We start from the raw sequence: 10,025 nt of genomic DNA, 5'->3' as shown, positions 1-10,025 counted from the left end.
CACCTTAAATCGTCTGTAAAATGATTGTTTATGCCTCAAAAAACCTCTCAAAGTGTAGCTTCGTCCTGACCAGCGTCGTGCTACCTGCATACAGCGAAAAAGCACACTACAATAAAACGCCCTCTCACTCGTTTCCCTGAACAGCAGGTTATAGTTGCGACATGTTTTCATTATCTTTGACTTATGAGGAAGATGATGGTATGCACGAAAATTTCCAAAATTCATCCAAATGTATAATTTTTGACCGAAATGCTAAAAATGTTAAAATGCTTCTTGATTCAGAGAGTTGACAAGCAAACTATAGCCTTACAAAGTTTGATACGCGGTGTTACGCGTGGAAATGCATATCAAAATGTTCTCCAATAATTTTTGCATCGGGGGCAGCTCTCATTTTTTGCCGAAATTTGCCTAAACCAGTCACTATGAGACGTCAAAGCAGACGGTGCCGCGTGGTTTCTTACGCCCCGCCGGGCCGCGCCGCGGCGGGTTACCCGACCGTAGCACACCGCCTGGGGGTTTCCGGTCAGTATAGGAGTTGGGAGGAGGGAGGAAGGGGGTGATACCATGTTGACATTATTTTTCTATCGCCAAATGTTCTTTTTGAACAAAACAACAACACCCTTGCAACGCTGCGTCCATTTTATTGGCTATCGCCGCCAATGTTCACCTTATTGAACTTCAGTACAGAGCTTTGATATAGGTAAATCGAAAAATGCTGTAACTTTGTAAAGTGAGGTTGGAGGTTTTTGGGGTGCTAATCACGAATTTCAAGCTAGTTTTGATCAGGGATGATGTTTTCATGCTAGGCCGGGTCAGGTCAGGCCCGACCAGTAGGTGTCTTGCCGGCTATCCATAGAAGGTAGGCGTCGATTACCTTTGACGGCTTCGTAGCATGTTCCGTTAGGCACCAAAACTACTTAAATCTTCAAATGGGTGTTAAGTTCGAAATAAGCTCCAAGCACTTATCTAGAAAAATCGTATAACTTGAAAAAGTCAACTAAGGTCATCTAAGGTAAATGACCTTGATTTGACCTTAACTTGACCTTAAAATGCAAAGAACAAACAGCATTTCATACCTTGGAGAGTTAACAACCACAACAAGACTGAAAACGCGCCGATAATGTGCGCTGATAAGCGCCAAATCGATACCAGCCTGACATGGTCTGGCGAAACAGGTCACAGGTCAATTTTTTATTAAGGTCAAGGTCATGAAATTTTAAGTGTGTGAGTGGCTTTGATCGAATCGAAGGTATAGAATGTTTCGTCGTGATCCGCCACGTTTTGCTTGAGTAAGTATGCGAAAAGTCGAGGACAGAAGTCTGTGCGACCCCCTCCCCCTCCCCCTCTAAGTACAAGGACTAACAAAGTGCAAAGGTTAAGCCCGAAATGCCTTTTGGTGATTGGGCTAGACATGAAGAAATATCTACTTCTAAAACGATTGTAGTTTCGTTCTACTTTTTTAATGCTTCCACGCCCACGATGCATTGCTAGCCGAAAACGCTTCAGTGCTAAGTCCGTGGGGACGGGGCGGGGGAGGGATGGGGTCAAGCAGGAGAGCCAACCATGTTGTCAGGGATCATACACCCTAAGCCTAACCATTTGAAGGTGAAATAAAATTAGTTAAGGTAGCGGAGGATGCGATATAAATAAATTCGTGCTAGGATCGATAAAAACCCCACAGTGGGGGTCAAATTTTCAAGTTGACTTTTTCAGGTCAACTTATAGTTCATTCGATGCGTCTCGACGAGACAAACGCGATGCCGGTAAAATCAGCGTCATACAAGTTTGGGTTCCCAAAGTTATGATACAAAAACCTTTTCCGCAAAAACGCCAGCCTGGAAGCTAAACCGTTGACCTTAGGTCATATCTGAGAACATTACTCAGAAAGGCCTTTGAAAAAGCTATCGAATGCGCTTTCCCGCAGCACTGCAGCTCTATTGGTTTCTGACTTATGAGCCGATTTGTGAAAAGTTGTCAAAATTGGGAACAAAAGTTCGTGAAAATTTTTACATTTGGTGACCTCCAGTGACCTTAGCGATGACCTGATCAAAAATGGCATAGGTAATTCTGAAAGACACTGTAGCGAGCTATCTGTTGCATTTTACCGCGTCTTTCTAGCTTGCTTACTTTCCGAGATAATATCATAGGCGGCGGAACGGGGAGGGCACCGGGGCACCGTGCCCCCCTTTGATGTTGGCATTTTAACATTAGCCCTAAGGGCGTTGCATGGAAAGAGTGGGACCAAAAGTCGGCAGTGCCCCTCTTTAATTGAAGGTGTTCCGCCGCTACTGGATAATATGGTGTGGCAAAAAGGCCCCCCCCCCCCCACCACCACCACCACCACCCAAGGCTATATAAACCAGGTAGAACGCTCCGGGAAAAAAGTTGGAAACAATAAATTAGTTGCGGCATTCCCTGATGACGCGAATGTGGGTCAGCGGCCGGCGGCCGGCCGCCGCTAACACTGTATGAGGAGGGATGCGCGGAACTTTTGCTTGTTGGTGATTGCGCTAGGCATTTAAATGGTAATGTTAGGATATGTTTCGAAAGTAAATTGAACGATGCTTCGAACGCCGTCAATGAATTTGCGATACGACGACTATTTGTTTAGTTAGAGCCGGCGAACTTTTACCTTCCGACCGCGCGCGGAGGCGGTATGGTGCCACACTGGCGGTTTTTACGATAGCTCAGAATTCTTTTGAGATAAAGAGATGAAATTTGACATGTTCTATCTTTTGATCAAGCCGGGTCTTATCGTACAAGTCGCATATTTAAGGTAGGTCAGGTTGTTGACCTATGTTGTCGCTCGTGAGCCTCTGCACAGTCCAAAAACAACGCAATTTCTGAACACTCAGTGCCAAGAAATCCTTCACAGAAAGATGACACTTGGCAGAAAGAAGAGTTGTCGGTTTCTTACCGTTCGTATGTGTCGTGCTTTCACAAGAGTTTAGTAAGGTCAGGTCCGTCACGTGACCTTCCCTCATAACTCAATAGGTTTACTATCATAGAGGCGTTTATCAATCGCCGGAAATCTTAGCCAATCCCACTGGACACTGGATCCATACCCACATGGGGCCCTCCTGACTGGCCACTCCCTCTGAAATCCACAATAACATTGGGCTGCGGCCACGGTTATGTATTAATGCTTTTCACTAACAGAAATACAACTTCAACCAGCACAGTGCACGCCGCCACAACAGTCCGACCCACGTCCCTGATATCGACTAGCTCCCGGCCGGATGCACATACGCGGAGCCAATCAGTCCGAATGTGACCTGCAGCTTACAATTGCTGTGTCGCATGGCGCATGGCACAGGACGATTCCTAGCAGCTGTCGGCTGGAGTGGAGAAACAGCACGTTGCGACACACCGCGCCGGCGACAGAGCTCAGCAGGGCTGGTTGGAGGCTGGAGCCGGAGGTAAGGGCGGACACAGGCACAGACATTGCAGGACAAATAACAGGATGTCAGTTAGGGATATAATTCAAGACGAATGATTCAAGACGGACTGAAATAATACACATTTTGCTCACTTGGATACCAACTTCAAACTTGACGTTTATGTATAGCACCATGGAAACAATTGTGAAACTATTTTTCTCTCTATAAGTTTGTTACGTTCCTTATTTCTATCATTGCTACGGTTGGGATTACTGTTGGTAGCGTGGCGTGCCGAAGTTAACCGTGACGTTTAAAAGGTAGCGTTTGTTTGAGCTTCCGAGCCGTTCTATGTTACGTTTGCCGAATTCGGTGCCGTTCAGTTCAGTTCGCCGTTCATTCTCTCCCCCACCATTTGTCCCACAACAGACTGTGTAAATTTTCAAGGTAATTATTTACATGCGCACACATTATTACACTGGTCACGGCTATATACAAGGCCCCAATAAGGGCCGCGCCCTTTTACTTACATGATATTGGGTAGGAGGTATGGACGCACACGTCGCGCACTGGGCAGTCCAACGTAGCTCCCGAGTGGAGAGCGAAGAGAGAGAGATCACTGCGGGACTCAGCTTATATACCGCGCCTCCGGCGGTTGGCATTTGCCTCGGGCGCGGCACGCAAGGCTAGTCCCGCAGGACAGAGCGCACAGAACATGGCAGGGCAGAACAGGACAGAGCAGAACAGTGCAGAGCAGAACAGTGCAGAGCAGAACGAGGAAGTAGATGGTGCCGCCGACTCGACCTAGTAACGGTCCGTCCGGCCGCCGGCCTGCCCTGATTGCTGCCCAGAGGGGTTGTTGTTGTTCCCCTCCAAGTGACAGGCGGCGCCGAACGGTGGGAGTCGGCCGGCCAGGTGATCGTAACAGGTAATGAAGAAGATGAGCTCGCAGGGGCGGTGCCAGGTGGCCCGGCTGGGTCCACCCGCGCCGGCGGAGGCACCTGGGTCTCATGGACTCTCCGCTGGTCGCGCTGCTGCGCCGCTCCGTGGTTTCGCCGCGCCGCGTCCTCCCCTGCGGATGTTTGCGCGGCCCAGCGCGGCCGCTGCCGCATTCCGCCCCCGGCCTCCGGCAATGCGGGGCGGAAGGGATGGTTCTACGCCCATCATCTGGTGGGGTGACGATGCGGTCGCGTAGCGGTTCGCCGGGTCCGGCGGCAGCCACGGCCTGGCCGCGTTGGAGGGGAAAAGTTTCCCACATCCCTCCGATGAATATAGATGACAGAGCGATTCCGAACTCCGGGTAGATCTGTGGGTCATAGAGCACCTGTCAAATCCTGGACATGTTGATATTTCAACTGAATTGGGAGATCCAAAAGCTCAGTATAGCTCTGCCCCGGTACTGCTTCCGCTAGATCCTCAACTATGGTTTAATATTTCTTACTGCGTTACTGCGTTGCTGTCGCCTTGGTACTGCATGACATGCGGTACGTCCTCGTCATTTACAGAATAAATGGCCATTTGGAACCAATGTGGACTAGGATTTAAACTTGGTCGTGAGAGGAGCGGAATGGCGTCAAAGAGTCGTGCCTCAGTAATAACTGGTTATGACTTTGCTTAAATTTATTCTTTTCTTGTGCCTTTGAATGTGAGAGTAGCGCTCTCAGCTCTGTCGTATATTCGCATCCTTATCCCAAACTCGGACAACTGAACACAAAGTATCGGATTCTTGCCTTGTCACGTTAACAACGTTTCACTGGATTCTAGTCCTTAAGCATTGTACAAACTTATATGTATATTAATGTAATTTTTTGGGCGACTCCGTGACGTCCCATCACTGATGCCCTTTTTAGTGACAGCCGAGCATCTCTGTCCCGAGCGTAATTGACCGTCCCATTTGTTGGACTACACAAGACTGCCGGTGTGCAGGTGCCAGTACCATTGTGCTTGGACAGTTTGCCATGACTTTGTGACCCTTTTAGCCCGCTAATGGTGACCTTCCAGACAGTGATAGCTCACTCTGACGCGAACTCCTCCTATCTGCAATGGAGTCGACCCATGTTGAAGACGGAGACCACCGCTGTGGACGCCGATGGGTTTCACTGCTGTAGGGTCCCAAGAAGCGAGCAGCAGGTGTGCACTTTGTGCTGCCTGGGCTGTCTTTGCAACCGTTTGGCTCTTGGCTATCTGCCACTGCAAGTACTGCAACTAGAGCCGACGCTCCATACACCGGACAGGTGTGAGTCATGATATCGCGGGAGGCTGAGTTTGCTCAGAACATCGTTGCTCAAATCTCGTCATTTTTAACGGCCAGGGATGGACATTGCCGCAGAATTGGTCTAGTTGTTCAAATATGCTTTTTTTCGATAGAGCTGTACTTTTATGACCGTTACCTGGCGTTCTAGTTAGTCTCGGCAGTTCAGCGTTCGGATGCAATTATTAGCCTTCTGGCAGCGCTCACTCTTATTCATGGCACTCCATTTAGACTGACTGAAAAAGACATTGACTTCGCCGGAAGGCATAGGTATGCAGACGGTATTTGGTAAAATAAATGTGCTGTACCTTGGACAAGGTTAGGATCAAGTAGGCCACCACGTCCTTAACATTCATTAACAACATCATATTCCTCTAGGCAAAATGATTCAACACATTTAATCATATTTCTGTTACGGTAACTTTAGCAGCTAATGCACTATACCCTTGCATCTGACCACTTGATTGGCCGATGTTGCAACGCTTGCATGTTTGGCAGTAAGCAATATTAAACCATCAATAACGTTTTAGACACTTGCGACTTGCGAGCCCTACAGTCTGTTACCTACCTGCGTACTTGTTTCTCCGCTAACGATAGCCGTGCTAAAGGCACTGAAATCAATATCCACGGGAATGTTTGTTCGCCTTATAAACACATTTATACACTTGAAGCTATGTACCATCATACTGGGGCGTAAACTGATTGCTAAGCTATCCTTACTTTACTCCCAACTCAGTTTCCTCAGGGCAAGGCCATATAGGTCCTCAGGGACTATAACGGTCAGGGGTCTCCTATCCGTTGAGACCTCGTGGGCCCTGGGTCGGCCGTGCCGCCGCCTCCTCTCTTGGGGGACCTGTGGAGTCAGTTCGGTCACTACCACCTGTGACTCTGCGTCCGAGGAGGACGAATAGTCCTCCCGGAGCTGCGGCTCCTCCACCGCCTCCAGCCCGTTCTCATTCCGCTGCTGGCGTCTCCAGCAGTGGTCTCGCATCCTGACCAACGCGTGGTCCGGTAATGCTCTGGAAGAAACTGTCAATCTATGCTTTCCCATGGTCAGCGTTTCCCGTTCGCAGTTTCCGGGTTTCCGGTTCGGTCATTGTGCTGAAAGCCCTGAATAAGAAACGAGTAGCGTTATGGACACACGGCCTCTACCCCCGAACTAACCCATCTCTAGTCGGGTATTGACTCACACAAGACGATTGTTTATGCCCACTTCGCTCTGATGGGCTGCAGTCCCAATCAGGCGTGGAGCAGCGCTTCACCCCACACAACGTTTGGCCCGAAGCCGCGCTTGGCCTACCGCTCAGTTGATGGGCTTTTGGGTCGTGTACACTTTGCAATATGAGACGGCAGCCGGTCCCTCATAAACAATCGTCCCGGGTCACTGGTAGGGCAATCGCGACTTCGATAAGTGCGAATTCCATCGCTCACCTCAAAACTCGTTGCTTTCAGCACAAAGCACGAATGGACCCGAGAAACCTCAGTGATGACGCGGAAGAACACCTGGACATACACTGTCCTCAGAGGCACCCCTCAGCCCCACACTCAATTTGGCCACGCCCATCCTCCGTCCCTACACCAATCAGACAGAGCGGAGGGCAGGGCCTAATTGCCGCGGGACCGCCGCGAGCCGGCGCTGGCACCCCGCGGTGACTGACCGCGAGGGCCGAGCCGCCCGCCTGGCCCACTGGCCGGGACAGGTTGGGGGAGATGAACCACTGCGAACATGAACGGCCCGATACCTACATACATGACTTACATTTAATATTAAAGGCAAAACAAAATCCCAATATAAGAAATATTGCAATGTTCACAACGCATTGGGTTCGCCGTCCTGTTTGGAGCGGAACCGACAATAGATTAATTTGGCTCGCCTTAGGCGTCCTTAAAATAAAACAAGTCAGTTTTTAGCATCCCACCGCTGCCACCATTGTGAAACTATTTTTCTCTCTATAAGTTTGTTACGTTCCTTATTTCTATCATTGCTACGGTTGGGATTACTGTTGGTAGCGTGGCGTGCCGAAGTTAACCGTGACGTTTAAAAGGTAGCGTTTGTTTGAGCTTCCGAGCCGTTCTATGTTACGTTTGCCGAATTCGGTGCCGTTCAGTTCAGTTCGCCGTTCATTCTCTCCCCCACCATTTGTCCCACAACAGACTGTGTAAATTTTCAAGGTAATTATTTACATGCGCACACATTATTACACTGGTCACGGCTATATACAAGGCCCCAATAAGGGCCGCGCCCTTTTACTTACATGATATTGGGTAGGAGGTATGGACGCACACGTCGCGCACTGGGCAGTCCAACGTAGCTCCCGAGTGGAGAGCGAAGAGAGAGAGATCACTGCGGGACTCAGCTTATATACCGCGCCTCCGGCGGTTGGCATTTGCCTCGGGCGCGGCACGCAAGGCTAGTCCCGCAGGACAGAGCGCACAGAACATGGCAGGGCAGAACAGGACAGAGCAGAACAGTGCAGAGCAGAACAGTGCAGAGCAGAACGAGGAAGTAGATGGTGCCGCCGACTCGACCTAGTAACGGTCCGTCCGGCCGCCGGCCTGCCCTGATTGCTGCCCAGAGGGGTTGTTGTTGTTCCCCTCCAAGTGACAGGCGGCGCCGAACGGTGGGAGTCGGCCGGCCAGGTGATCGTAACAGGTAATGAAGAAGATGAGCTCGCAGGGGCGGTGCCAGGTGGCCCGGCTGGGTCCACCCGCGCCGGCGGAGGCACCTGGGTCTCATGGACTCTCCGCTGGTCGCGCTGCTGCGCCGCTCCGTGGTTTCGCCGCGCCGCGTCCTCCCCTGCGGATGTTTGCGCGGCCCAGCGCGGCCGCTGCCGCATTCCGCCCCCGGCCTCCGGCAATGCGGGGCGGAAGGGATGGTTCTACGCCCATCATCTGGTGGGGTGACGATGCGGTCGCGTAGCGGTTCGCCGGGTCCGGCGGCAGCCACGGCCTGGCCGCGTTGGAGGGGAAAAGTTTCCCACACAATGGGCACACAAGAAAGAAACAAAAGATGAGGGTTTTTTAACTCAAGGAAGTAAAACAGCCCGAAGTGCAGACAAGCACATACTTTTGGTAATAGCTATCAGCTGTCCTACTCCTCTTCTCCCTTAATCAACTACTGGACACATTTGAAGCATCATATATAGCACCAATGTCCATAACCAAAGCTTGCAAGTAGTTTTAACTTCTATGAAGCCAAGGGAAATGTGCCTACGTCATGCATGTAAACTCAAAATTACACATGCATGACAAAGGAAGCTTATGTAAAGAGAATAGTTGACAAAAGCATCTCATGGTTAAAATTATTCAAAACTGCACACAGGGCACACATAAAAAGCAGCAAGTGTACTGTTCTGTTATGCTAAGAAATAATCCAAAACAAAATACAATCTTTTCATGTTTGAACTGGTTGTTCTTCTATGCCCCTTCATCCATATCTTGATTACAGATGGGCTGTTACTGTAGGCTGATGAAGTGACACTTGATTGCCTTTGTGCGAGTTTCAGTTGCAGCCTCCTTGGTACTGCACTGGAAAGCAGATTGAATTGAATGCCTCTGAAAGATAGGAATACAGACAGGGTTAGCTGTTGTAGTGTCAATGATAATAGACATGACATTTTTGTCCTTTGACATACATTTGTTGAAGTACAAAAAGGTACAAAATAAATTGGTTTGTTTCAAGACACGCACACTGCACAAAGCCGCACAGACATAACACAGGCATATGAAATTGGTACACATAAAATTTGATGATTAAAAAGGTCAAAACTTGCAATAATAATTGAAGTAAAAGTTACAATCACAATCATTTGATTTAAAATGACTTGACATAAGTCACAAGACGCAACGCTCCTTTTCTTTTATGCTTTCATTATCCTCCACATATCAACCAGCTTGATACCAGGCTGTGCAATAGTGTGTACATAACCCCATGTTGCCATTTTATTAGAGCAAGTGGGGTTACAACAACAATGCTAATGTCGAACCCACATCTGCAACCCGTACTGCAGTTTCAATCACCTTACAAGCACACCTTCTGGCAGTTTGATAGGCAGAATGGTCATTACTACTTTCCCCTGATATTCAACACATAACCCTTTATACAGATACAGTTTAGACCTGGTTATGGCAAGCACTTTCGAGAAAAGATATGATTAAAGTCCAAGACAAAGGTCAAGAGAAACAACACCAACATAAAACACCGACTATGTAGCACTAATACCGTCAAATTCATAAAAATATATACATGAGTCGATCAGAAATTCACTGTAGATTTCGAAAATGGTGTCAAATGCCACTCAAATACCCCCATTCGCATGTACGAAGCAATAAAACACTGACCTTCAATTCCGCGTGCCATTCTCCATAGGCCACTGTGTATTAAATAACGCGTTCAC

The 10,025-nt window shown here is 48.9% G+C and overlaps 1 long non-coding RNA gene across 1 annotated transcript; it reads right to left on the bottom strand.

Moving 5' to 3' along the window:
* Positions 1-3,672: 3,672 nt before the first annotated feature.
* LOC122386664 lies at positions 3,673-8,647 on the bottom strand. Its single transcript, XR_006257421.1, has 2 exons — positions 7,884-8,647; positions 3,673-4,683 (listed from the first exon to the last, which is right to left on the bottom strand). It is a non-coding gene; the product is annotated as an uncharacterized LOC122386664 (long non-coding RNA).
* Between the last annotated feature and the right edge of the window lie 1,378 nt (positions 8,648-10,025).

The sequence above is a fragment of the Amphibalanus amphitrite genome, unplaced genomic scaffold (assembly GCF_019059575.1).
Source record: "Amphibalanus amphitrite isolate SeventyFive unplaced genomic scaffold, NRLGWU_Aamphi_draft 000258F_arrow, whole genome shotgun sequence".
In the NCBI taxonomy this organism is placed as follows: domain Eukaryota; kingdom Metazoa; phylum Arthropoda; class Thecostraca; order Balanomorpha; family Balanidae; genus Amphibalanus; species Amphibalanus amphitrite.
The sequence above is the reverse complement of the archived record's forward strand: the minus strand, read 5'-3'. Positions and strand labels throughout refer to the sequence as shown.